The 27,036-nt window shown below is 36.2% G+C and overlaps 1 protein-coding gene across 1 annotated transcript in view; it reads left to right on the top strand.

Moving 5' to 3' along the window:
• The window catches only part of MCPH1 (microcephalin 1), a 341,986-nt gene that overhangs the window by 242,932 nt on the left and 72,018 nt on the right, over window positions 1-27,036 (top strand). The window lies entirely within an intron of this gene.

A 27,036-nucleotide genomic window follows, 5' to 3' on the forward strand; every position in this document is an offset into this window, starting at 1 on the left:
ACTGCCAATTCTTGCAGGCTTATTACTTGAACTAGATGTTATCTTACTATCTCCTTATATATCTTGGATTTATACTCCTGCTAACCATTTTTATTCTTTCTTACCCAGTCCAAAGATCACTCTTCTTGGAAGAGAAAATAGAAGCAAAATAAGCCTTGACTAGTTTAACTTTTTCACTCTCATCATTTTCCCACCCATGATGAACAGTAGTCTTATTCCTTCTTTGGTTCTCTTGTCTCCTACAGAGCTTTTTAAAAAATTGTTCTCATTAACATTTATCACCAACCTCATCTTATTCTAGGTTGTATAGTTCCAGACATCATGCCATTGGGAAAATACTTTTCTTTTATGTTGATCCTCAGTTATAACCTTGCTTCAGTCTTCTGTACCTGTCTTAAAAATATTAGATGTGTGACAAAGTGCCTAGCAGATGTATTGTTTTCTTTGGGCTTTTCCTTCTCAGCAGTAACTTCTGCTTGTGTATTCAAAATTTCATGTTAATGAGTTCCCCATTATTCATGGATCAACTTTAGCTGTAGGATATTAGGTCATTAGAACATTTTTATCATTTGTCTAAAAATTTAGAAATTTGCTCTCCCAAAATCTGTGGTCCCTGTCAGACTATGTCAGTATCTCTTCTCCTTCTTTAATATGAACAATATAATGTCTACAAAGTTCACATCATTCCTACTTTAGTAAATAATTCTTCCATTTGGTCAGAATCAGGTCCATCATAGTGTTTTTTTTCAAGGCTAAAACAATCATTAGAAAATGTCATAAAGTTATCTACTCTGCTTTGGGAAGCAAATGAGATGAAAGAATTCCAGCAAGTATATGAATATTTGCTGTCACCAATCACTACAGTATCCCACCTTAGCACCAAATTTGAGATGTTTCCCAGATTTCTCTTCTCACTCTCCCTCTGTCCAGGTGTTATTCCAATTACAATATTGCTTCTGTTTCTTTATCCTTTGATTCTCACCCACATGCTTTTCATTACATTTTACTCCTCAAGTTCCTGAATGTCTTCACATTAGCATATTTTTTTTACACAAAATGCTACCACACCATTTCTTCTTTATGTTCTTTTTTGAGTAAGCTAGGACCTTCCATTGCCATTCTCTAATCTTATGCCCCATTGTTCTAAGTCTCAGTGATACCTAAAAATTCAAATTTTCCTCTTTGCATTAGGATCTCTAGTTCAACTTGTTTAATGCTTATCCTTTTTGCATTTGTGTATAGATATGGATTTTGTATATTTATATAGGTCTATATATCTGTGTAGGTGCATGTTGTCTCTCTGGTAAATTGTAAGCTCCTTAAGGACAGCTGCTGTCTTACTTTTATCTTCATATTCCAAGTGTTTAACACAGTGCCTAGCATATAGAAGACACTTAGTAAATCTTTGTTGTTCAATGGATTCATTGATTATTAATGGATCTCTTCTTAGATATTGTCTCTCTGATTTACTGGTCTTCTATTCTTATGTCTTACTTAAGATAATAAGCCTGGAAGACCTATATAGGCATTTTTCCTTCCCACTCTTATTTTCGTCTTAAAACTCTCTTGATATACTGCTACCCATTTTTTCCCGTGGTTGCTGCTCTGCCTGCCAGAGTTCTCATTGTAAATTTTGGTGTAGAGAGGCATCATTTTCCAATGGACTAATAATGTTGGCTGAGGACTGTGGTGTTAATGTGATTAAAGATGTTCCCTGGCCATTCATCCCCTTAATAGGCCTCAGGTAGAGCTAGTTAAGGGAAGCTTGATTAGGGGAAGCTTGTTGGCAGGAAGGTCCACATCCTTTTGCTAACTAGGTGCTAAGCCCCAGGCCCACACCCTTTTGCTGATTGGATGTGAAGCCCTTGGGCCCCAAGAAGGTATATATGTGTATGTATATATACACACACCTTGAGGGTAGCCATTAAGCTCAGAGGAAGAGACAGAGAGACTGAGAGAGAGAGAATTGCAAGGAGAGAGGGAACTGCAAGCTGTCAGAACTTCAGGAGGAAAGGACTCAGGCAAGCAGACTGATAGGACTTGTGAGTGAGTGTTTACAGGAAGGCCCCAGCAGAGGGGAAGGTTACGGATGGCTTGGCTCCTTGCCTCAACTTTGTGTTTTAATTTCCTTGCAGTTATAGTGAAGTGGACTTACTGGTTTTAGGATACAATTGTTGCTATGTCGAATTGGAATTAATGGTTTTGAGATTTGATCCTCTGGTGTCTGAATAAATGTTTTACTTCTCCTTCCTACTACATAGAGAGTCTTTTATATTCTGCGATACCAAACTATACAGGCATATTCATGGTCACCATTGATATCATTAATCTTGCCTTACTGATACAAGGTCGCACACTAGGATGCAGATCTAGGGGCCTCTTTGTCCTCCCTAATGTCAGGAAAGTCTAATCGGTCAATTATGCACTCAGCTCAGCCCCAAAGTTTAAAATATATCCAGGTAGCCTAAATCATAAATAAAATTAATTGTTATTAATTGAAGTAAGTCCTCCTGACCTTCATAGAGCCCAGATGACAGAATCTTAGAGATGAAAGGGATTTTAAAGGTCATCTAGTTTAATCCATGCTGAAACAGGAATCCTTTCTATAACATCAGGTACATAAAGACAATTGCCATATCATCCTTAAAGGTTCTTTTTTCCAGGATAAACATCTCCAGTTCCTTTAATTGGCCCCTGTTTGGCCTGATCTAGTTTTTACACCCCAGTCATCACATCCTTGTCCTGGAAGCTTTACACCTTAGGGAATCAAAACTTCAGGGTACCACAGAGCCTTTCTATGCACATAGATATCTTCCAGATGATGAGGCAACCCAAGCTCATAACACCTCCTGAGACTCTTAAGTGTCTATAAGCCGAAGCATCGCTCATAGCAGGAGTGCCGAGTACCATTTGCCTTGTACTGTGGAAGGTATCAAATGTGTAGGTATTCTGAAATGACAAGGCTGTTGCTGATATAACTTTCGATCTGGTATCTTGTAGAGTTCTCCAAAACTAGAATGAGTTGTTTTTATAAATAGTGAGTTTCCCATCACTGAAGGTGTTCAGAAAGTGGCTAACTGACTGCACGGAGATGTTATAGAGGAGAGTGTACAGATATGGATTGCTACTAATGACCTTGGCAACTAAGTGTCGCAGTGGATATAGTGCCAGGCCTGGAATCATGAAGACTCATCTTCCTGAGTTCAAATCTGGCCTCTGGGTGACCCTGGGGCAGTCACTTAACCCTATTTGCCTCAGTTTCGTCATCTGTAAAATGAGCTAGAGAAGGAAATGGTGAACCACTCCAGTATCTTTACCAAGAAAACCCCATATGGGATTGCAAAGAATCAGACACAACTGACAGTGACGATGACCTCTATTCTTTCTTCCCTATCAGATTCCCCACAGTGATACAGAACTCTCCCTCAATAGGGAGATGTTTCTAATAATTGTTTCTTAATAAGATCCTAATAGAGTATTAGAATAATAATCAGCTATGAATAAGCCACTTGTGCTTATAAAGTATTGGAAAATACTAAAAATTATTGTGTCAAATTGGTGAACAGCATTTATGGTTTGTTCATGGTGTCCATCTCATGCTGTTTTTTTTTTGTCTGTGTAATGTCATTTCTGAGGTAGCAGTACTAACACAGCACTGTTTTTCCTAGATCTAAGTACAATCAGTTTTAAATTATGTCATCTTTGCCCTCAGGTATCCTGAAATGATTGCTATCAGATGCTTGTTTGATGATTCTAGCTTTAATTTTTGGAAAGTGTGGTGTGCTGCTGTAGCAAGAACTCTCAGTTCCTAAGTCTCCAGACCTAGAACTAAAACTAGGATATAGTGTTTTGATTTCAGCAATTTGTAAATATATAGGTTCTTTCAAAATTAGCACATATTTGAATGTACAAAAATAATATTAGATATATAATGAAAGCCTTAAGGTAATTAAAAACATAGCCAGTGTTTGAAGTAAACATCATTATTCATTTTAAATGGAATATTTAGATTCACAAACTGCTGACAGAGTGGTGTTACAAGATAAAAATCAGCATTTCAGTTTTCTTCAGTTACCACAGTGATTCCGTTGTAAATCCTATCAGAGCTTTTGATTACTATTTGATACAGGTTGAACCAAAATTAAAAAACTGCAATTCAAAACAAATCAGTTTTGTCCCTAGAACTCTGGTTTATAGTGCTGAAGCTTAGAATGCCAAACTTAGAATTATGTTGTGGACCTGGCTGAATCATATAAGCATGTCCATCAGACTCCGCACAAACACATTTTTTTAGAATCAGGTTGGTATAATGGATAGAGCATTTGACAGAAGATTCATTCAAATCCTTCCTTGGATACTGGCAGTGTGGTCCTGCACAAGTCACTTACTTTCTTTGTGCCTCAGTTTCTATTTCCTTATCTGTAAAAATGAAGATTTAGACTTTATGGTCTCTCTAAGTTCCGTTCCAGTTGGAACACTGTGCTCCATGATCTTATGATTGCTGTGTTATGTGTTAATGATGTTGCCTTTAAGGCAATAGTTACTGCCCCTGTTTAAGCATAAAGAAGCTTCTACTGCTTTAGAAGACAGAGCGTCACTGCTTAATCCTGACTGTCACCTCCATAGTACAAAGTTACACATACCTAGTGATAGAATATATTTTACTGCCAAAATCTTCTGGTGACCTATAATCATCTTGAGCTAAAGCAGCTGCATAATTATATACAAGACCACCATGTATGCCTTAAATGTCAAATATCTATTCGAATTGTAAACAGGAAGTCATATATGAAATAGTCAAGTCAATTTTTCAATGAAGACTAAGAAGGAAATTGGTTTGTTGGATAGAAGGTATCAACTTGTGAAATTAGATTAATTTGGGTAAATTTGATTCATTTTCAATGTTATTTTCATCTTGCTTTAATGACTGTTTTCTGTTGTGTTTGGTCATCTCATTTCATCATGGATGCAAGGGGTCTGAGACAACTTTTGAAATCTGCAGTTTATAAATCAAAATACTAATGCCCCTGGTTGAGCATAGTTTCTTGCTTAAGCTATACCATAGTTAAGTGTATATAGCAGAGACACAAAATAGCTGACCTAGCATATTTAAAGTATACATTAATTCTTTCCCTCTTAGAAATTGGCATTCACACTATATAATTCACCTTTGAAATAGGCAGTGAAATGTATATTTTGTTAAAACTAAGCCTTTAACTGCCAAAGTGGTTGGGGGGACTGGGGGTTGGGAATTCTTTGCCAGATGTGCCTCAGGCAATTTCCTTTCCTGGGAAACAACAATTTCCCCTACACTACCAGTCATGTTTTTATTCCATGTAGTGTGTGTGCACTGCTTTAAGGGACTGATGCCTAGATACCACTGTGACATTATCTTTCACAATCATCTTTCTACTTACTCCTGCACAGCTTCTGTTTGACAAGACAGTGTGGAAATAACTCCTGTGAGAGGGGAGAAGACGGTTGATGCTAGAGTAATGTAGGTAAATCTTGACCTTGATTCAGGCTGATAAATGGTCATCCTACTCCCATTAGAGCAACCAAATTAAAAAATTGCCAGGAACCCATATTTTATTAGTTTTATTTGACATTTTCACTGGGAAAGAAAAACTGAAAACAAGGCAGTTATAAAAAGAACAAATACCTTCCAGAGACATCTAGTACACTTGAATCATTTAAAGATTTACCTTACCATGACATCACATAGAAGGGTTAGCAGCTAACAAATTCTTTAATTTCAAAAGTCATATTGCAAACAATGTTACTTACTTGGGGAAACATCATGGCTTTTAATTTATTTTCAATTGTAATTTCTATTTTTTATTTATTTGTATTTAGGAAGTAAAAGATTAAAAAAGAACTACATCATAAAGGTTACACCTTATCCTCAGTATTTTATGAAAACCGTATGTTTCTTTTTAATTGACATGCCTTTTCATATATAAGAAATAGTCTTTAATTCCATTTTATGATTCTGAGATGTTATTTACATTCTCAGAGAATTTTGTAGAGTGCTTCCACCCCACCCCCATCAAGAGCAAGTGCCAAAAGAAGTCAAGGCATGTAAACTACAAAATGTCAAAAAACATTGACTAAATTAGTCTGATGATATTCTTTGCCCCTCATTCCATGGCCTCGTTGTTGTTGTATCTTTTTGTTTGTCTTAATTTCCCCCCCCCCCCAGGAAAGAAATGTTGTATACCTCTTTCAGTGAAGTGAAATCAGTGAATACAGTTTTCCTTATGACCTTTAGTTAGATCAAATCAAAATCTACCTCTTTGACTAATACAGTATTTTATTAAAGGTTTTGAAGTGGGTTCCTTCATGTCAGTTTGTTATGCTTTTATGTGAAATAATACTAAATTTAGTTAAAAAAACTTTCAAAGCAGTCACATCCTAGTGGTCATGAATAATTAGTAGAGGATTATCATAAATTCCATGTTTTGTTGCAACTATGGAATAAGAATTATTCCACTATCTGAGAGAAGTGATTTGATGTTTTCTAACTCAATCTTCATTTAATTTACTTGTAAATTTTTCATCTTAATTATGGAGGAACCATTAAAAATAAGACATTTAGAAATCCCAATAAGGCAATTAATTTTGAGATATATTATCCTACTCTTCGTTTTAGGTTAACATAAATAATGTTGCTATATCATAAGGGCAAAAACAGATGACTACACTTTTGGTATTCTCATCTATCTTGCAAACTTGATTTTTTTAAACTTCCTGTGGAAACTTAGACCTGACAACATGGTTTACCCTTTTCTCCACCAAAAAAAAAATGTAATAATCTATAATTTTAATAGAACTTTGTAAAGCCGGTGTATGCACAAGAAAAAAAAAATGGTTTCCTGTACGTTTGGATGTGTTGTTTAAAGATACAGAATTTCTTCACTTGTGTTATTCCACCCATATATTTATCGGTATGATATTTGAAATGTAGTCCAAATAATACATAAATATTCCCATTTGCATGTCATGTTTTTTCCCCAGAAATCCTTTCTCAGCTCAGGTAAAAACTTTGTTCGGTATTTCACTGAATATTGATGAACTTTTATTAATAATAAAATGTCCAACAACATGTTATTTCAACTTATGGAGCAGAATTCAAAGAAATATTTAAATGAAAGAGAAAATAAAAAGGAAATAAAAAAATATGTAAAGTCAAAGGCTTTAGAGAAAGGACATATATGGCATCTCACTCCTGACATCTGTTTCCCTCAAAAAAAAAGAGCTCTGTTTATATTCTTTTTTAAAGTCGAAAAGTGTTCCAGTAGAATATTTGCAGAGAAATAAATGATATGCTTTTCTCAAAAATCATAGAATACATTTCGGTGATTATTTTTTTCAAGACAAAGTAGCTTTGTTTAAGAAAGAACCCTCCCCCGCCCAAAAAAACTAAGAAAGAACCCACAATTATAAAAACCCCATATAAACAGTGAAAGCAAAAACCATGAATTCTTTGCATGCTCCCATGCTCCCTCTGCTGGTTCCATAAATATTAACTGGTTTACTACAGGTTCAGGTATATTTGTGTAAATGAGAGCAAGTTCCAAGTGAAGAAGGCAACCAGAAACAGCTGTTCATTAGCCAGGACTGTTGCCAGCCTTTATCCAAGCTCAGAGAGCAACTTCATTGTACAAAAATCTATTGATTTTTAAAAATGAGAATTGTTGAACTAAAATAGTATTCTCTTTTGGTACATTAATCTTTGATTTTTTAAGGTTTTAAAATCTTGATTGTTGGAGGAAACTAATGTAGTATGATATTCATATCTGACTGTGACATGTTGTCTGAATTGGAGGAGAGGTGTTAGTGCCAATCAGTCAATAAGTAGTTCTTAAGTACTTACTGTGTGTGTCAGGCACTATGCTGAGAGATGAGGAATACCAAAAAAGGGAGGGAGGGGCAAAAAACTGTCCCTGCTCTAAAGGAATGTACATCCTAATGGGATATGGGGGGGGAGGTTGGAGTGGGGTGATATCTTTATTTCTAAGTCACGTGACTATATAATATATTAAGTCTTAGCCTTTTCATAGTCTAAATCTAAAGGCAACGCTTTTTTACTGCACTGCACTTACCCACTGCAACATTAATCTTTTTGCTACAGAGATCTGACCTTATTATTCCCTGGTTCAAATTTATACCTTCCTAGGGTTCTCCAGTGATTCAGGGCTCTCTGCTGTCTGATTCTAACTTTAAATGATCTCTAATGCTACCATTCTGTGACAGTGGTAAAAATTTTGCTTCTCTACCCTTTTTTCAATTATAAGTTTTCATATATTCTCTGTTTCAGCCACATTTAACTTATCACTTCTGGCCCTGTGCCCTAATGGTTCAGTTTTACCTTCTTGTCTTTGCTCACAGTTTCCAATTCCTGAAACACTTACTTTGAAATACTGCTCACACTTCAGTACAGCTCAAATGCTCCCTTCTCTACATAGCTTTGCATTATCGCCCTTGCCCATCAGAGCTCTCTTCCTCCTTTGAACTCTTAGCACTTTATGCCCCTCCTGCATTTTGAAGCTGCATTTCGCTCCCCTCTCTCTTCTAGATTGTAAATTACTTAAGGGAACAGCCAAGGTTGCTCTTTGATCCACACAAAGCATACAAATAAGTTTCTATCAGTATTTCTTAAGTTAAATTGATTTAAAACTTGAGTCACATTTTGTTATATATAATAAATTGAAAAAGATAAACAGTGGCCTGCTTTGTTATTCTTCATTCTTAGTAATCAGAGTATTGGTAATTTGGGTATGTGATGCTAAATAAAATTTCTTCTTGTTGTTGGTCAGTCATTTCAGTTTTCTCGGACTCTTTGTGAACTCATTTGGGATTTTCTTGGCAAAGGTACTGGGGTGGTTTTTTTTTTTTCCCTTCTCCAGTTCATTTAACATATGAGGAATTGAGGCAAACAGGGTTAAGTGACTTGCCCAGGGTCACGCAGCTAGTAAGTATCCAAGGAGGCCAGATTTAAATTCAGGAAGATGAGTCTTCCTATTTTCAGGCCTGGCACGCTATCCACTGTGCCACATAGCTGCCCTTGTAATTTAAAAAAAATCCCCTAAATAAATTAGCCTTCAACAAACTATCTTACATGCGTAGTAGACACTTAATAAATGCTTGTTACATGAATGAATGCTGTATTTTACCAGACATTCACCTGTGAAGGTTCCTTGGATTCTGTCATCATCACTCACTTAGATATAAGCAATTGAATTATCAAGGAACTACAGAATCACACAAGTCAGATTCACTCAAGACCTGGCAGCTTCTACGAAAAATGGGAGGAAATCTTGGAATGCAGTATTCCAAAGGCAAAAGATATAGACTTAAAACCAAGAATAACTCACCCTAAAAAGTTTATTATTGTTTTTGGGTGGTAAGGAGAAGGAGAAGAATTCTTGACTTTTAGTGAAATAGAATATTTTAGAACACCTCTAATGAAAAGACCAAAGCTGGCTGGCAACTCTGAAGTTCAAACACAAGAGTCAAGAGCAACCTATGGCAGTACATTTATTTGAGCAATTGGAAGGTAGGATAATGTAGTGCTAACATTTTAATGGTGGAGAAATAAATATCCTGTCAGAATCTTAATGTCTAAGTGGCAAGGTAGATAGACTGCTGGAGTCAGGAAGACCTAAGTTCAACTCTAACCTTAGATTCTTACTATGTGGCCCTGAATAAGTCGCTTAACCTCTGCCTCATCGTTTTCATCTGTAAAATGGGGGAATAAAAGCACCTACCTCTCATGGTTATGAGAATCAAATGAGATAATACTTGCGCCTTATACATAGTAAGTACTATCAAAATGTTATTTACTACTTCTACTGTTACTCCTCCTCCTATTGTTGTTGTTTTAAAAGGGTATTGAGGGAGTTGCTTAAGAAAAAACAGATGTCCCAGGGGTGGGTTAGGTCTGTTCTGAGGATTTAAAGAGGAGAAAGAAAAAGTATGGTAAAGGAAGTAAGATACTAGTATAGAAAAGGAGGATTAAAGGGGGTGAAACATGGTATTTCTTTTGATTGAGATCATGGGGGAAAGAATGGAACAGTAGATATCAGATAAACCTTACTCTTATCTGAAATGGACAAAAGATGGTTGAACATACACAAAAAGTTTCATGTAGAAATACATTAATAGAGAAACAAGCATGGATTGGGAGGATAAGACCGGGTTGGGAATAGCCACAAACAAAATAAGCTTTCTGATCTTAAAGGGAAGATTAAATGGGGGGAGAGGAAAGGAGAAGGCAGGAGAAAAGCAAAGAACTGGAATTTAAAGTTGGCTTAGTTTGCTTCTTAAACAGATGGGGAATGGCTGAACAAATTGTATGAATGTAATACAATATTATCGCATTGTAAAAAATGACAAAAGATACAGTTTCAGAGCCTGGGCAGTGTGAACTGATATATAATGAATTGAACAGAACCAAGATAATATAACTTATATAAAAGCAGTAACCTTATAAGGAAAAACAACTTTGAAAGACTTAAGAACTCTGATCGATGAAGTGACCAACCATGTCTCCAAAGAATCTATGATGAAGCTTACATTATCTGTTTACTAAAAGAATGGTTATGGACACAAGGTGCACAAAGAGACATTTGTTTTTGGATATGGTCACTGTGTGGTTTTGATTTGTTTGGTTACACTTATTTGTTGTTACAAGGGATTTTTTTTTCTCTCTCTTTACCTTAGTTTTTAATGGGGGAAGGAGGGAAGGGAGGTTAACAGTAATAATGTAATAATTATAATAGTAACTAGCATTGGTCTAGTATTTAAAGATTTGCAAAGCACTTTAAATATGTTATTTCACTTGATCTTTACAATAACCCTGTGAGGGAGGTGCTATTATTGTCCCATATTACAGATGAGAAAGCTAAGTTTGAGAAAAGTTAAATGACTTGCCCAGGGTCACATATTAGTTAGGTGTCTGAGACAGGATTTGAACTCAGGTCTTCCTGATTCCAAATCCAGCATTCAAACCACTATGCCACATAGCTTTGTGGTTTTGTAAGTCATTATAATTTTTTTAATGCACAGAAGAAAATAGAAGCTTCTGAAGGAAGAATGAACAAGCAGGATAGTTTTCAATGTAAAGTATATTTATATTTTTTACAAGCAAATGATATAAAATGGAAATTCACAGTTTCATATAGAGTCCTTTTGTGTGCTCTCCTTTCCGTATGTAAATGCTTTTTTTCTTTTGGTGATTAAATTCGGAATAAACTTTTTAAGAAAAAAATACAACTGCTGACTAGGAATCCCAGAAAACCTCAGAGAACAGTATTTAGTGTTAGCAACCAGCTTGGAAATTTACAAGATGAAACTTAGAGACTTAATAGTAGATTCTAATATTTAGTACTCTATTAGAAGCTCTATGGCTATTAATGTCCCAACAAATGGTTTCTGTGGTCATGTAGCTTAAGTACTTCTCTCTTTTGACATCTTGGTAGTTCCTATTTTAATCTTCATTGTTTGGCTTAAGAATAGCTTCTGAAGGGAAGAGTAAGCTTCAATTACATGAAGTTCACTTTAATCAAAATAACTTTATGTTGAAATCTATGTTAAATTTCTCTCCAAAAAAAAGGAGTCTTCGGGCAGCTAGGTGGCACAATGAATAGAGCACTGGCCCTGGAGTCAGGAGGACCTGAGGTCAAATGTGACCTCAGACTCTTGATGCTTATTAACTGTGTGACCTTGGTCAAGTCACTTAATCCCAATTGCCTTGCCTTTCCCCTCAAATAAAAATGTAGTCTTTGTGAATATATAGACTTATATATAGTCAGGGCTTCAACTGAGAAGAATCATAAATCATTTCAGGAGAAGCCAGAGAGAAGGTGAGAATAAAAGGATTTTATATCTGTCATGATACAGAGGCTGTCTTATTTTGATAGTGATTACTCTGAAAACAGCATGAAAGTTTGGACTATTCAATAACTTTTGGCAGAACTCATGCGGAGGTGAATACTAGTTCCTTTTAAAATATTCAAATTTAAGTTTTTTGATATGACTATATGTTATATCTTTATAGATGAGAATCATCTTTATATGAAAAATTTTAGCTTTAAGAAGATGCCAAAAATTATCTTAGGTTAGGCTAAACAACTATATAGTACATGTCTTTGAGTTTCTTGTTCATTTCGTTGCATTTAAGTTTAAACTCCTGACTTTGTTCAATCATCCGCTTTTCTCCACCTCCCCCTGAAACTGAAAACTCCCCTGATATAGTGACTTTCCATGCTCACTCTAAAGCAACCCTAAGATTAAATGCCAGGTAGAACCAAAGATCTCAGTTGTCATATTCTCTACACTTGTTTTCTCTCCATAAGATAAAAGACAAATACTTCATATGTGTTTGACAGTCAAAAGAATATGGAAAAAAATAATTTTTCTTTTCCCAGTCATGACTGAGAAGGTCAGCACCCAAAGGCTGCCCATGTGTGCACATTAGAAACAAAGACACATCTTCTTTCAGGGCCCAAACATCACATTGTTTTCTTGACTAGACTTCTCTTGGTAGATATTTAGAATGTGATTTCTGAAAACACTGATCTCTGAATTGGTTTGAGCTAGTATGATGGCAGAAACTACCCACTGGGAAGGGGGGAGGGGTGGGGAAAGATGCTTTCCAAAACTGGTATGCCTAAGAAAACATTTAGCCAGAACTTGCAGCTGTTCACTATCTGTATTCAATGCTAAACAACATTTTAGTTGGCAGAAGATAAAGTGAGAAAACAATAAGGCTTAACACCTAAAACTTTGGGAAAGCCCCTTTCTATAATATACTCATTTGGAGGCTTAAAAATATGCCAATTTGGCAGAAACATGGGAACTAATTCCCAATTTTCTTTTGTCCTAAGGACTTATGCTGCTATCATTTGGGATAATATTTTTAAAATTAAATGTGTAAACCATTAAAAGAAAAAAACCCTTTCTTATGTCATCATCACTCTCTTGCCCACCAAGTATTGGCTCTTCTAGTCCTCTCTCTACAGTGTATACCAGGGGTTCTTAACTTGGAGTCTAAGACTTTATTTATTTAATATTTTAATAACTATAGTTCAATATATTTTGTTTCCTTTCCAAACCTATATATTTTATTTTATTCATTTAAAAAACATTATTTTGAAGAGTCCCTGACACAAAAATCTTCCCCTGCTCTACACCAAGGATGCTTTAAGATTTCATCAAGTTCAGTGGCTCTAATTATCATCTCTATGCAGATAACTTGTACACATTTAGATATCTAGCCCTTAATCTTTCTCTTGGCCTCTAATTCCTCGTTACCATCTACTTTCTCATAGACATCTCAACTTAATATGTCTAAAGCAGAACTGGTGTGTAATATGTGATATGATATGATATGATGTGATGTGATATAATATAATATACTCAAATGGATCTTGGATTTCATCTTTTTGAAAGTTCCCTTCAACAATATAGATTGCAACTACTGTACCAATTCTGTGTGACTCTCATCATGCCTTTCATCAGTTGGGTCACATTATTTTCACAAAAATATCAGTAATTTGAAGGAAATTCAAAGAATAGCATCAAGTGTCATTATGCCATCAATGGAACTTATGTTGAAAATTATGTATATTTTAGCCACGTGTCATCTGGGGGAAATATAGAAATGTGGTGTGATTGTTTTATGGACCCTGTGGACTAGGTTGGTATCTAGTAAGATCCAACCTCTTGATCCAAACTCTGGATCAAGAATACCCCCACATTCCTGAGGTCAATACCAAACTAAGTTAGTTTCCAGGATATCAGCTAGTATTATGCACTTACTTTTGGTTCAGCATCCATTCATCCTTTATTCCTAGGTCCTAATTCTACCCTTATAACCTCAGTATTCACTACTTGCAGCATCTCCCATTTAAGGGCCTTGGCCTAATAGCAGGGGAAATGGCTTTAGGGAGATAATTCGGACCATGAAACAGTCTATCATGAAACATGGTGGCAACCCTTTTACTTTGTCCTTAAGAACTAGCAACTTTGCAATCCTATATTGGCAAAGAGAAGGAAAATCTAAAATGTCCATGATTAAGCCCTACATTTTTCCATTAATTTTTTGTTTATCTTGGACCTTTATATGAAAAACTTGTACAAATATTTTAGTATTTAGATAATATAAGCCTAATTTAACTACAGTATTTGGGATCATTTGTGCCTTTTTTTCATCCATGAAATTAAACCTCCCTTGGTGAGATATAAAAGATGTGTAATAGTTTATGTATTGTTTCAGTTGGGGAATAATCAAACTGACAAGTCCTCAAATCTTGGAGTTGAAGGTATGTTAGAAATTACCTAGTCCAAACTACTCATTGTTCAGATGAGAAAACCAAGCACCAGAGAAATGAAGTAACTTACCCAACTACTTAGTGGCAGAACTGAGATTAGAACACAGGTCTTTTTATCCTCAATTCAATATATTTTCTCTTTTGAAGCTGTGAGTACTTTTAAGGCAAAATTTAAGCAACAAATACAGGATATCAGGGGTTGTTATATTGATAGATGGCATGGAAATACATTCTTACCATCCCTCACTCTGCTTATCTCCATTCTCCCTGTGTATCTTGTGGGTTTTGGGTAAAGGGCTGGGAAAGGGAGAGAAAACCAGAGTCTCACTGAAAGGACCTTTGAGTTCCAAAAAAGACCCACAGAGGGGAAGAGCTCCACCAAGGTCACAGCAGGCCATGGGAATGATCCATTTGGCCTCATTGTTTGGCATTTTTTGAAAGTAACCTGTCCAAGCTCTATTTGTTAAGATGGTGAGAGATTTTCCCTATGTGTTGCCTATACTTTTTTTATAAGAATACTATTTTCTGTTTTTACAAACTGAAAACTAAAAAATTTTGTGCTATAACATTTTCCTGAAAGCCGATTTTAAGCATATTTCCATGTGGGTGTAGATAGGTTGATAGATACTTTATGAAGATATATATCTACAGATATCTTTACTGTCTTCTTTAGCAGCGAGCATGATTTTCAGGCTATATAGAATATGTGTATGAAAAGTGTGTCCTGCAGCCATTGTTCCTGACTAACAATCAGTACCTCTGCGCTATTTTTACAATAATATTTACTAATTTAACTTGTGACTAATAAAATATATTGGAGTTCATTGATCAAGAATAGAGGGGGAAGGAGGAGATAATGAGCATTTATATAGTGCTTACTATGTTCCAGGCACTGTGCTATTTGTTGTTCAGTCATTTCTTTCAGTCGTGTCTGACTCTTCATGAACCCATTTGGAGTTTTCTTGGTAGAGATACTGGAGTGGTTTGCCATTTCTTTCTGTAGTTCATTTTATAGTTGAGGAAATGGTAGCAAACAGGGTTAACTGACTTACCCAGGGGTCACACAGCTAATAAATGTCTGAGACTGCTCTTGACCTCATGAAGATAAATCTTCCTCACTCCAATCCCATCACTCTATCCATGGCATCACCCTGCTGCCCACAGCACTGTGTTAAGCACTTAAAAGTATTATCTCATTCGATGAGTATAAACTATGACCATGAACTAAAATGAAGCTAGTTAAGCTATACACAAGATGGTCAGTGGAGACAGAAGTTGAGAGCTAAGAAATATTCTTCCCTCCTAAGATGACCTTTGTAACATGCCCTTTTGATAATGTCATATTCCTACTTTAAAGCATTTAGTGGCTCCTTATAACCTGTAGTAGTAAATGAAGTCCAGACCCTTTTAGCACAGTACACAAACTCTCCCCCATCTATCTTCAGCCTGCTTTTCTTTATCTTCCACTTCTCCCCAAACCTACCTATACCCCTTCCCATTCCCCAAGCATGTTATACGTCTCTGTTTTACTACCTTTATTCATCCTGTTCCTTCCATTTGAAAGTTCTTTCTTCTATTTCTGGTTTTGAAATCCTACCCATTCTCCAAGTCCAGTTTAAACCTCACCCTCTCTGTGAAACCTTACATGCTTTCTTCAACTTTCCATCCTCTAAACCTCTATTGTTCTTGGTTCCATGCTTTCCCCAACTTTACATCCTCTAAACTATTGTTCTTTGTATCTCTCACATGGCATTTGTCTTAGCTTTGCATTATCTTTATCTGTATATATGTCCCATCTCCCTTAATAAGTTAAAAAGCATGTGAATATAGGCCATGCCTTATATGTCTTCGGTGTATTCATCCAATCTCAATTAACTTACTAGATAATTCCACATGGATAGTATGCCATCAGTATTATAAGTTGAATGAATGTAGTCTAAGATGAAATGAATGCCAATACAAAGAAATCTTCTCCTTAAAATTTGTTTTAAGTAAAGTGAAAGAAGACATGACAGGAAAAAAAAAAGATTGTTGTCAAAAGAGTTCTCAAAGTAAGGATTATGTTTTTTATTTTAAGCCACTTAATGCTTTTTTAAGCTATATATACTTAAACATTTAGTTTATCTGCAGTAGACCTATGTCTAACACACAATTTATATAATTTTCTTACTTGACTTTTATAGTTAAAAGAATAGTTTAGTTATAAATCATTTATCATCATTGATTTCCGCTTGCCTTAATCCTATCTAAAGTTGAAATTTTGTAAACATTTATGGTGATGTTTTTATATATTTAAATCCATGGTAAATTAAATTATTCCCATAACTTGTTATCTCAAAATATGATAAACTTATTCTGACAAATCTTAACCATTTGTGGATTGAGCAGGTGTTTACTTGCAAATAAAAGTTCTGCCAGACTTCAGATTCATTGAAAAAGGTATTGACTAACATTTCCAAATTGCACAATGGGTTATGTGAAGTAGGGCAGAGGCAGATATTGCTGAGAAACCAATGGAGCCTGAAAGCCAAAATACAGTTTAGTGAAGCTTCCTGTTAAGTCTAATTTGCAAATTTGGTCAGCATGCTGGCAGGGCTAGATTAATTTCCCATTCTCCTTCCCCACCCTGCTCCCCAAGTTCTAACACAGTTGGCAGCACAATTAGGAATGATATTTTGATAAGCATTTTTCTTAAACAATTCAGTTTGAGTATTTAGGACAGAACTGTGTATTTCTAATATTTTTAGAATGTTGTACAATTTCTTTGTTTCCTAATTCTTTCTCAGCGGCAAATATATTTATTATCAGTAATGATAGGAAAGCCCCCATAACAGTGATTGCCAAAGGAAAAAAAATTCTGGGCTTAACATATTCCCAAAGTCAGATAAATTTAAGTGTCTACTTGAAGGAGAGCTGTGTGCTCCCACAGTAATATGTGCTGCACTGCAAATGTCCCACAAGTTTCCTGTTTAAATGAGACAGTTTGGGTGAACACTACAGGGTAGTAGAATCTGACTGGTGGCACAGCTGGAAATGTGACCTAGAGCAATCACAGCTGTCTCTGAGTCCCTTCCCACAACTGCCAGCTCATTCTCTATTCTGCACTGCAACCAAAATCTTATTAGACTTTCTGCTGTCTTTGTTTACTAGACACCAAAACCTGAGTTAAGGAATAACCAAAATTTTATACAAAAAAATAACTAAAGTTTTAATATATTAATCGCAATCAGGTAATCACAGAAATACTAACATACCGCGCCGCCCCCACCGCCGCCGCCACATCTACCTCAAATTCTTCCAAGTAAAATGCCTTCCTAAATACCATCCAACAAGTTTCTACTTGTATTTTTTTTAATCTTGTCATTGCAGAGCAGTGGTGACATAAAGGGTCATGTTTCTCATCAGTCATTACTGGTTAGATTCCCACACAGACTCAATTATCTTTCTGTACTGTCTATGAAGAACAAAGGAATGCTGTAGTTAATCCTTTTTTTTCTTCTTATAAAATAAAGACAGATGGTTGAAAACTGGCACTCATTCTATCCTGTATTATGAATTAAGTCATGAGAACTCAGGATAGATTTATTAAAACAATATATCTGGCTTCCACGTTAGGCATGCTGGCCCAACAACATGAAGGATGGTTTTTTGTGAGAAAGGTGTGGCAGCAAGCAGAGTGGGGAGATTATTATTACTGAATTAGGCATACATATTAATGAAGATTCAATAAAGATATTAGAATGAAGAACACTGTCCTAATGCTGGCATAGGCCAAAGATCCCCAAGGCAGATATTTGGATGAGAATATAATCAGGACAAAATGGCAGTTCTGAAGCCAGAGAAGATATATTATCCTCACTTGTGCCACAAAGATAATTTTGCTAGACAAAGTATATTCCGCTCTGCCTTTATTAATGGCTCCCAGTAGCCTCCCTGTTCTTTCTGCTACTTCCCTGGGGCAATCTCCTAATCCTCCCAATTCTATCTCAACATCTTTCTGAGCATCCCTTCTCTCCCTCCTGCCAATAGACTCATTACTATCTGCCCAGACTGTTGTAATAGCCTACTAAAAAGTCTTTACCCATAGTCTCTCTCTTCCCATCTATCCATATTTCTATCAAAATAATCTTTTATTGCCTATAGATGTTTTAATATATATGTAAGAAGATTCAGAATTCCAAAGTCCAATATAAGGAAACAGGGAGCTGATAAGACAGTAAAGCAAGCCAGCTTTATTGAGGGGAAATTTTGTTTGTCTTTCATTTTCAAGGAGGGCCAGTGACATCACAGGGTGATGTTTTGACATGTGTGAATTAGATTTAAGTAAGGCAGAGTTGTATGAAGTTGTCAGCCATACTCTCTTCCAGATTCATCAAAATCCAGTGGCAATTCAAAAGTCAAGGCAAGTGGCGATGGCCCAAGATGCAGTGGATGATCTTGGTGTCTTCAATGTCTGACCAAGCTGTAAGTGTTCTGTGGTGCCTGCTTTGCCTGCTTTCATGGCTATTGAAACAAATTATTGTTATCCACCCATTTTGCCAGGGGAAGTCTTCACATTCTTGAGGTCGACATCCTTGAGGGGAAATATTTGTAATATCAAGAGCAGTCAGAGAGAATGGTGGAAATAGATCAGGTCTGCTAAGACACTCTAATGGAATTAGGTTAACTCTGCTCAGACCCTGGAAGGAATGGGGCACCCTCACACACCAGTAAAGTCTGGCAAGTTTTAAAAGAGTTCTTATCTGGCACCAGGTCCAGGAATTGGGGGAAGGTAGTGAGAATCCTAGGCCTTGGAACTGATTTTGATTCATAGTAGTGAGGGAAAAACTCCTGGGGAATTGAAGGCTAGTTCAAGCTCCCTGCCAGACCAAAAGGGACATTGGGCCATTGCTATTGGTTTTATACTGATGGTACTGTCTAGATGATTCAGGAATTTATGAACTCCCCTAGTCCCACCTCTGCTCAAGAATCATCAGTGACTTCCTGTTGCCTTCTCTGATTGTTGAACGAATGGATATTGTAGCTATCACTGTAGTTGCCACCTTATTCCCCTACTAGCCTGGGAATTCCATCAGGGTTCCTTAGCTAAACTTTTTACTCTTCCGGATTCTAACAGTTCTCTGAATATAATAGATGCATAATAATTGTCTATTGTATGATATTGTATTGTTTAAAGTCCCCTATCTACTCAGCTGTCATAAGGATCATACTTTCCTTTGGGGAAGGAGTAGAATTTATGTTGCTTTATGGTTAGCACTGGGATGATCATTTATTCCATAATTGTTGCATAGTATTTAGGAAATTATTCCAATTCAAAATTTCCTTTATCAGTTTTAGTTTGGAATACAGAATCATAATTTTTTCGATGTGCTATAGTGTGCTTTATTTGAAATTCAGACTAGTCCATTTCTGATAGAAATGTTTTCCTGTTTTTAGCTTCTTAAATATCCTAATCAACATTATGAATGAGTTTACAATCACTTGCTTATTTAGGGCTATGTGGAGCATGAAATTATGTAACATGTCTTAGAGTTGGCTCACATTTCTGCTTTTCTTCTCAGTATAATCTGCAGTGCCTTTTTGATCACACAAATCCTCAATAGTATTATTTGCATTCTGACTAACATAGACATTTCTTATATTCCTGAGGCCCCTTGTGATGATTCATATCTAACAGCACTCCTATTAACAAACCACAGAGTTATGGGAGCAGAGTTTTCTCAGTGAAGACCCTTAGCTCTGGAATTCTCTTGTCATGCAGGCTAGTAGTTTTCTGGTCGTCACAGGGCCAAGGACATCTGCTTCATTTTCCCAAAGTTTAAAATAACCATTTGTTTTACTTGTTAATGATCTATATTGATTGGGTGTGGACACACATGAACATCTGCGTTGGTCTACACTCCAGATATTAGAACTCCATTCTCCTGAGTGTTCTGTATATGTTTCTTCTCTTAAAAGTTAATCATGGAGTAGAGAGACTTCATGAAGCCTAGCAAATTTAGAATCCTTTGGGCCAATTTCTAACTTCTTTTACACAATGAATTCCATTTGAAATCAAAGCAAGGATATTTAACTTTTTTTTTTTTTTTCCTCAGGGATCTTTTTCATCCCCAGAGCAAAAAGATTCTAAGTAGTAAGGGCTGGTCAGAAGGCTAAGTGCTGGTGCCACTGAGCAAGTGAATGTGTCAGTACTTTAAACCAGCAAACCCCCTATTAATTGACTTTACTTCCCAAGGAGAAAGAGGATGTGTTAGTCTCTTCTAACCAAATCCTTTTCGATATTGGAGTTACCCTCAACCCTTAGGAAAGAGGGCATAACTGTAGCTATCAGTGCTATGATTGGCCAAGGTGGAACCTTCCTCTCAGATAATAAATTGGGTATCAGATTTTGGAAAATAGGACATAGACATTTGGAGATGTAGGAATCAAGCACACACTATCAGCATAATGACTAGAGAGTCAGAAGTGGACAAATTAAGTATATAAATAAAAGGAACATAGCTTTATAGCTGGAGTGGAGGTTATTATCAAGGTAAAATAACCTCTTCATCTTTACTAAATGAATTAATTTGTCAGCCCACGAGTGGGAAGATTGTCTCCCCCAACTTATAGAGCAAAATAATGAAGAGAACCAGATTTTAGCTCTTTCCAAGAATTAACCTGGACCTTAAAATCAATAAAAATACTTTATTTATTGCTGTTTCACAGAGAGTTGACCAGTGTGAGTGAGGTATACTACAGAAATGTAACTATACCATTTGGAACCTGGTATTTATGGTGGTGTCTTCACCCAAAGGAATGAGTACTCCTTTAAAGAACAGCTTATAACCAGAGAAGAAATGTTAAAGCCAATGCAAGCTAAAATAGCATGAGATGATTAATTTTTTTTCTACTTTCCTCATATTTTATTGCTGAGGATATTGACATGAAAACAGGATCTTTGTAATGAATGTGTTCATCAACTACTAATTTCCTACCAGAAGTTCTCATCTCTGTGATGTCACTTTGTGTTGCAGTAGATATCATTTGAAGAATGGGTACCTGGAAATGTTGAAATCATAAACAACAAAGATCCTGTTTTTAGGAAGATGGGCTGGTGATTGCAAAACATAAAAGGAGCAAATAAAAATTCTGTCAGCCAAGCTGAGTGCAGTCTTTTCCAATGCTTTCTGAAGTTATTAAAACAGTTGCAATTTCCTGTTATAGCCATTATATTTTTGTGCATAAATATTTAGAACTTCAACTGATTTTTTAAATTATTGTATAAAACTTTGATTTTGGAGAAGTCAGAGAAACTATTGTCAAAATTATTAGAGGTAGAAATAGAACAACTAATAAATGATAGAATAGTTCTCTATTTCTAAGTTTATGGAAACTCTAAGAAAACTTTATAATAGAGTTCTATGAATATTAATACTAAACAACTGCCTCAGACATATATATATATATATATATATATATATATATATATATATATATATATGTTTTCACTAGTGTAATTTCAACAAACACTTGTTAAATAGCTATTATCTGTAGGAAAAACAGCATGCTATAATGTATAAAGAGCCTGTCTTGAAATCCAGACAACCAAGGCTTAAGGCTTACCTCTCACACATTTAGCTGTGTGACTATGGTCAAGTCACTTAACCTCTTAGTGTCACAGGCAACTGTCTAGAATTGTAAGTTACTGAGAAGTTGTTGATCTGTGTCAATGAATGGAATTCCCCTCGAGGTACTGGGAATTCCCCACCACGATTCAATCACAAGTTCAAACTCCTTCCCTCCATCCCCTCTCCAAAAAAAAACCCCTGTAAAATACTGTACCATCTCATAGAATTTGAATCCAAAAACACTTTAGAAAGTGTCTAGTCCAGCACCCCTATTTTGTAGTGAGGAAGCTGAGCCTAGAAAGGTTAAGTCACTTGCATGTAGTCACACAGCTAGTAATAGAGCTAGGATTTAACACAAGTGCCCTCACTCCAAATCTAGTGCTTTTTCCTCTATACCATATCTTGTATGTCAAAAGTTAACTTTCTTTACTAGATAGTAAACTCTTTGAAGATATTTATGATCTTTCTGTCTCCTTCAGTGCCTAACAAAGCGCCTTACAAATGGTACACACTTAATAAATGTTTACTGAATTAAAATGTATATGCATAAATGAGGCTAGATTAATTTCATTTCTAAGGTTTGTGAGAAGAGTACAAAAGCTTTATTTGACACGCACATTTATGAAGTGCATAATTAGCTAGTGTAACTGTGATGCAAGAGACAAAAAGAAAAAACAAAGCTGACATTAATTTTTTTTTCAGTGGTCTTTTCCCAATAGAAGTCACAATTAGAAAAGGTAGCTTTTTATACCACTTAACTTAGAGAGTATCTTTTGCCTTCTTTGGATGGGCTGGCATGGAGCCTAACCAGGAATCTAGATCTAAAATAGTAATTTATCTTGATCAACAAATTGAGATGCCAAACTTTTATGAACCTCTGTGATCAATGACTCATTGCAGGAACCTATGAAGAAAACTCATAGAAGACATTATATAGAAAGTGAGGAAAGCCTTTTGAGATCTAAGAATAGTGATGATACTAACAATTAATCATAAACCTTTAAGATCACTTATGTGTACATGATAATAGAAAACACATTTTACTTCTATTCTTCTAGTGGAAAGTCAGCATAGATCCCCACACTCTCATACAGTGTTGTTTATTGTTCTTTTTCAACTGTCCCTCTTTGACTTTTCTTTTATAACTTGTTCAGTTTAGATTTTTAGTCACATCATTATTGAACTCATGCTATTATTTATTATAGGTGTGTGCTCCCCTAGTGCCTGGATATCATCACATGTTGTACACTAACCTCTGGCTGGTAGCAATGAATTTCTGACTGGTCCATACCTGACTGTGTAGAAGCGTGTTTTGCATGGGAAAAGTGCAAAATGGAAAATTTGCTTTTAATGATTCTTCCAGTGAAACCACCCTGCTTATGTAATGGATGGCAAGAGCTTCATGTGGAAGCCCTTCCCTAACCATTGATAAATTTAGGAGTGGCCATCATGATTTACCTCCTGCAAATTCCCATTGGCATACAAGAAACATCTGCTTTCTTTTTAATAATGATTAAGTGCAACAATATCATGAGGACGTGCCTTCTAGAATATTTTTTCTCCTAGCATGATTTGTCATCTTTCACAGATATAAACCGTATACCACCATATATGAGCAGTGATAAGATGCAATTTTTTTTCTTCCATCTGCCTCATAATGGCTATTGAATTCTGATACCTGAATTTCCTAAAACCATCACAAAGATGCTAATGGTCACTACAAATTATTGTGACTGAGTGATTTAGAATGAATTATCAATAACATTTAAATTAGAAACCAGAAGCTACTCTCACATATAACATTTAAGTTTTAACAAACAAACTGAGAAAAGATAGGAAATATCTGTCATTTTGTTCCAGAATAGAGGCAGAACAGCACAGTGGAAATTCCCACCTCCTGCTATCCTAATCCCTACGGTACAAAGGCTCCCTCTCTCCCTTAATTTCCTATATTACCATTCCCTGTATTGTTATCCCTATCCAGTTCAGTTCCACACCTTTCACATTCCTTCTGCTTTTCTATTCCATTATTAGATCCCCCATTCTGTTATTAACAAATTCCTTCATCCTAGATCCTTCTTCCTAGATCTCTTTCCCTCACTTCGTTTTCTTTTTCTTGCAATCATGGAAACTTGACTCTCTCTGGAGGGCAGCTCATCCCTTGCTACCCCTTCACGTATTGGTTACCCTTTCTCTCACAAACATACACACACACAATCTCTCTGGATCTTTTCCTAGATCTCTCTGTGCTCCTCTGTTTCACACACACACACACACACACACACACACACACAGACACAAAGTGAGCATACTACTTTCCCCTCACTGCTGCTTCTAGACTTTCTCTTTTCCACATTTACTCTCAGGCTTCTCCTTTACTCAACCCTGGTATATATCCTTGTTTCTATAAATTATCAGCCCTCATGGTACTCTCCCTCTCTTTCATTTCTCAGAGTTCTATAACTAGCTCACAGTTTTCCTTGCATCCATCCTGACACTGTTCCTTCTGGACCACCAAACCTGTTACAACTATGTCCTGAATGACTTTATTCATTCAACTTTGGAACCACCTCTCTGAACCTATGTTCTCCTTTTGGTGAGATAGTCAAGCACATATGACCAAGTATATATAACTGACTCCAATCCCCAGTCCATGCTTCATGTCTCATCCAACTCTCCAATTTGTCCACCTACTTCTATCTGACCTTTTACTATTCTCTCCAAACCACCAGACTGCTTGAAGACCATTTTCTGTGTGTTAATCCACTCGGTTTTATAACCACTGCCTTGCGGGCCACATCATCAAGATTGGGGAGTCAGCCGGCACAAATACACATGGCCTACTATATCTAGGTGGCCCCACACCCCAGACCATGTTTCTATCCCATCTGACCATCTACCCTAGTCATCTCCTTGCTATCCCTTCTTACTGCCATGTATGCCCACCCATTTCCATCTTTTGTTCTAAGAACAGTAACCAGACCAGTATTTGCTTCTAGATTGGTGTCATTTTTCTCCACTTGGGATCCACTTACCATCCCTGTAACTTCCCAAGCTAAAAAATTTCCCTGGCCACCACTCTCTTATGTGTTGTTTCTGTAAGGACAGGGACTGTCTTGCTTTTATATTTGTGTCCGAGTATTTGATCATTAGTAAGGGCTGAATGTGTTTTTCTTCCTTCTTCCTTCCTTCCCTTTCACCAGCTTCCCAGTCGCTAAGGTTTATAATCATCCCTCTTCCTCAACCCTCGTCTCCCCTCATATTCAGTCAGTTGCCGAGTTTTGTTGGTTGTACTCCACATCAGCCCTCTCTCTGTTCACACAGCTACCAACTTAGTTGGTGGTATCACCTCTCCTGGATTATTATATTAGCCTTCTGATGGATTTTACTGTTTCCAACCTCTTTTGTGTCTAATCTATATTCTATACAGCTGACAAATAATTTTACTAAGTCATAAATCAGATTAAAATCACAGCCCTACTCAAAAACCTTCAGGAGCTCTCTGTTTCATTTAGGATAAAGTGAAGATTCCTTTGCCTGGCATTGAAGGCCCTCCACAATATGGCTATCATCTGCCTGTCTAGCCTAATTTCATAATACACCTTTCACACACCCCTTTTTCAAACTACACTGGACAACTAGTTGCTTTCTGAACTTAACATTCCATCTCATGCCTGGGAATGTCTTTATCTTCCCTTAAGGCTCAAGCTATGTGCCACTCCTCTCTCTCTTAAAGCCTTCCCTGATTCCTCTGGTTGTTAGTTCTCTCTTCTTAGTTTACTTATTTGGTCACCCATGTACATACCCAATAAATTCCCTAATGGATTTTAAGCCCTTTGAGAAAAGAACTATTTGTATTTGTCTTTGTACCCCTAATATCTACCACAGTATTTCACACATGGTAGCAGATTCTGGATCAGAAGTCAGAGGCCCTGGGTGCAAAGCCCTATTCTGCCACTTACTTGATATGTGACTATGTCCAGTTACCTTGTCTCCGTGGGCCTCCGTTTTCTCCCTGTAATAAGGGTATTGGCTCCCAAAGAGCTCTTCCAATACTAAATCTATTTCTACATTTAATGGTTCTTCAAATACCTTAAGCATTTATAATCATTTCAGATGGAAAGTCTGGAAAAAAAAACCAGTGTTCAGCAGATATCTAATTATTTACTGATTTTGAATTTCAAAAGGGAAATTATCATAATCATAGATTTTATTGTGTCTGAAAAGACTTTAATATTCACAGTTTTAGAACTGGAAAGGACCTTAGAGATCACTCATTCCAAACTCCTTCATTTCCGCTCATAAAGAAACTGAAGCTAAAAGCTGTTGAGCTCACTTGCCCAAGGTTATAATAGCTAATAATAGTAATAATAATAGCCAGCGTTTGTGTAGCACTTTAAGTTTTGCACGTTGCTTTGCAAGCATCTCATTTTATCTTCACAACCCTGTAAAGTAGGTGCTATTATTAGCCCCATTTTACAGATAAGGAATTTGAAGCAGAGAGAGGAAGTATCACACAACTAGTAAGTGTCTGCGGCAAGATTTGAACTCAAGCCTTCCTGACTCCCAGTCCAGCACTCTGTTCACAGCTTCTCCTACCTACCAGGTTATACAGTAACTATTTAGTAATGAAACAAAAATTTGAACCCTTGTCCCCTTCTTTTCAGCCAGTTTTCTTTCTATTATACTGCACTGTTTCTCTAGTTTTGAGGAAGACAACTGTTGAGAAGACTTCATAGACTGTTGTTTATATTTTACATAGTTCTCCATATCTTAGATATAAAAATTTGTTATAAATCTACTTTGTTTATGGTTCATACACATAATTTTCCTGTAATGATAGTCTTCTCTTTAAATAAAAGCTACTTTACTGCTAATTCTTCATTTTTAAATGATTTGGTTTCTTTCTTTTTCAAATAAACCACAAATTTTATTCCTCTTTTTCAGTCCAAGTGCTGCTTTAAGGCTTTCATTGAAATATAATCTTTGCTGGTTATTCTCGCTCTGGGAGCCTTAGACTTTCAAATATCCAGGCTTAAGGAAATTAATTTCAGCATATTATGATTAGGCCCATTTTTAATACTAATGTT

The sequence above is a fragment of the Trichosurus vulpecula genome, chromosome 3 (assembly GCF_011100635.1).
Source record: "Trichosurus vulpecula isolate mTriVul1 chromosome 3, mTriVul1.pri, whole genome shotgun sequence".
Classification (NCBI taxonomy): domain Eukaryota; kingdom Metazoa; phylum Chordata; class Mammalia; order Diprotodontia; family Phalangeridae; genus Trichosurus; species Trichosurus vulpecula.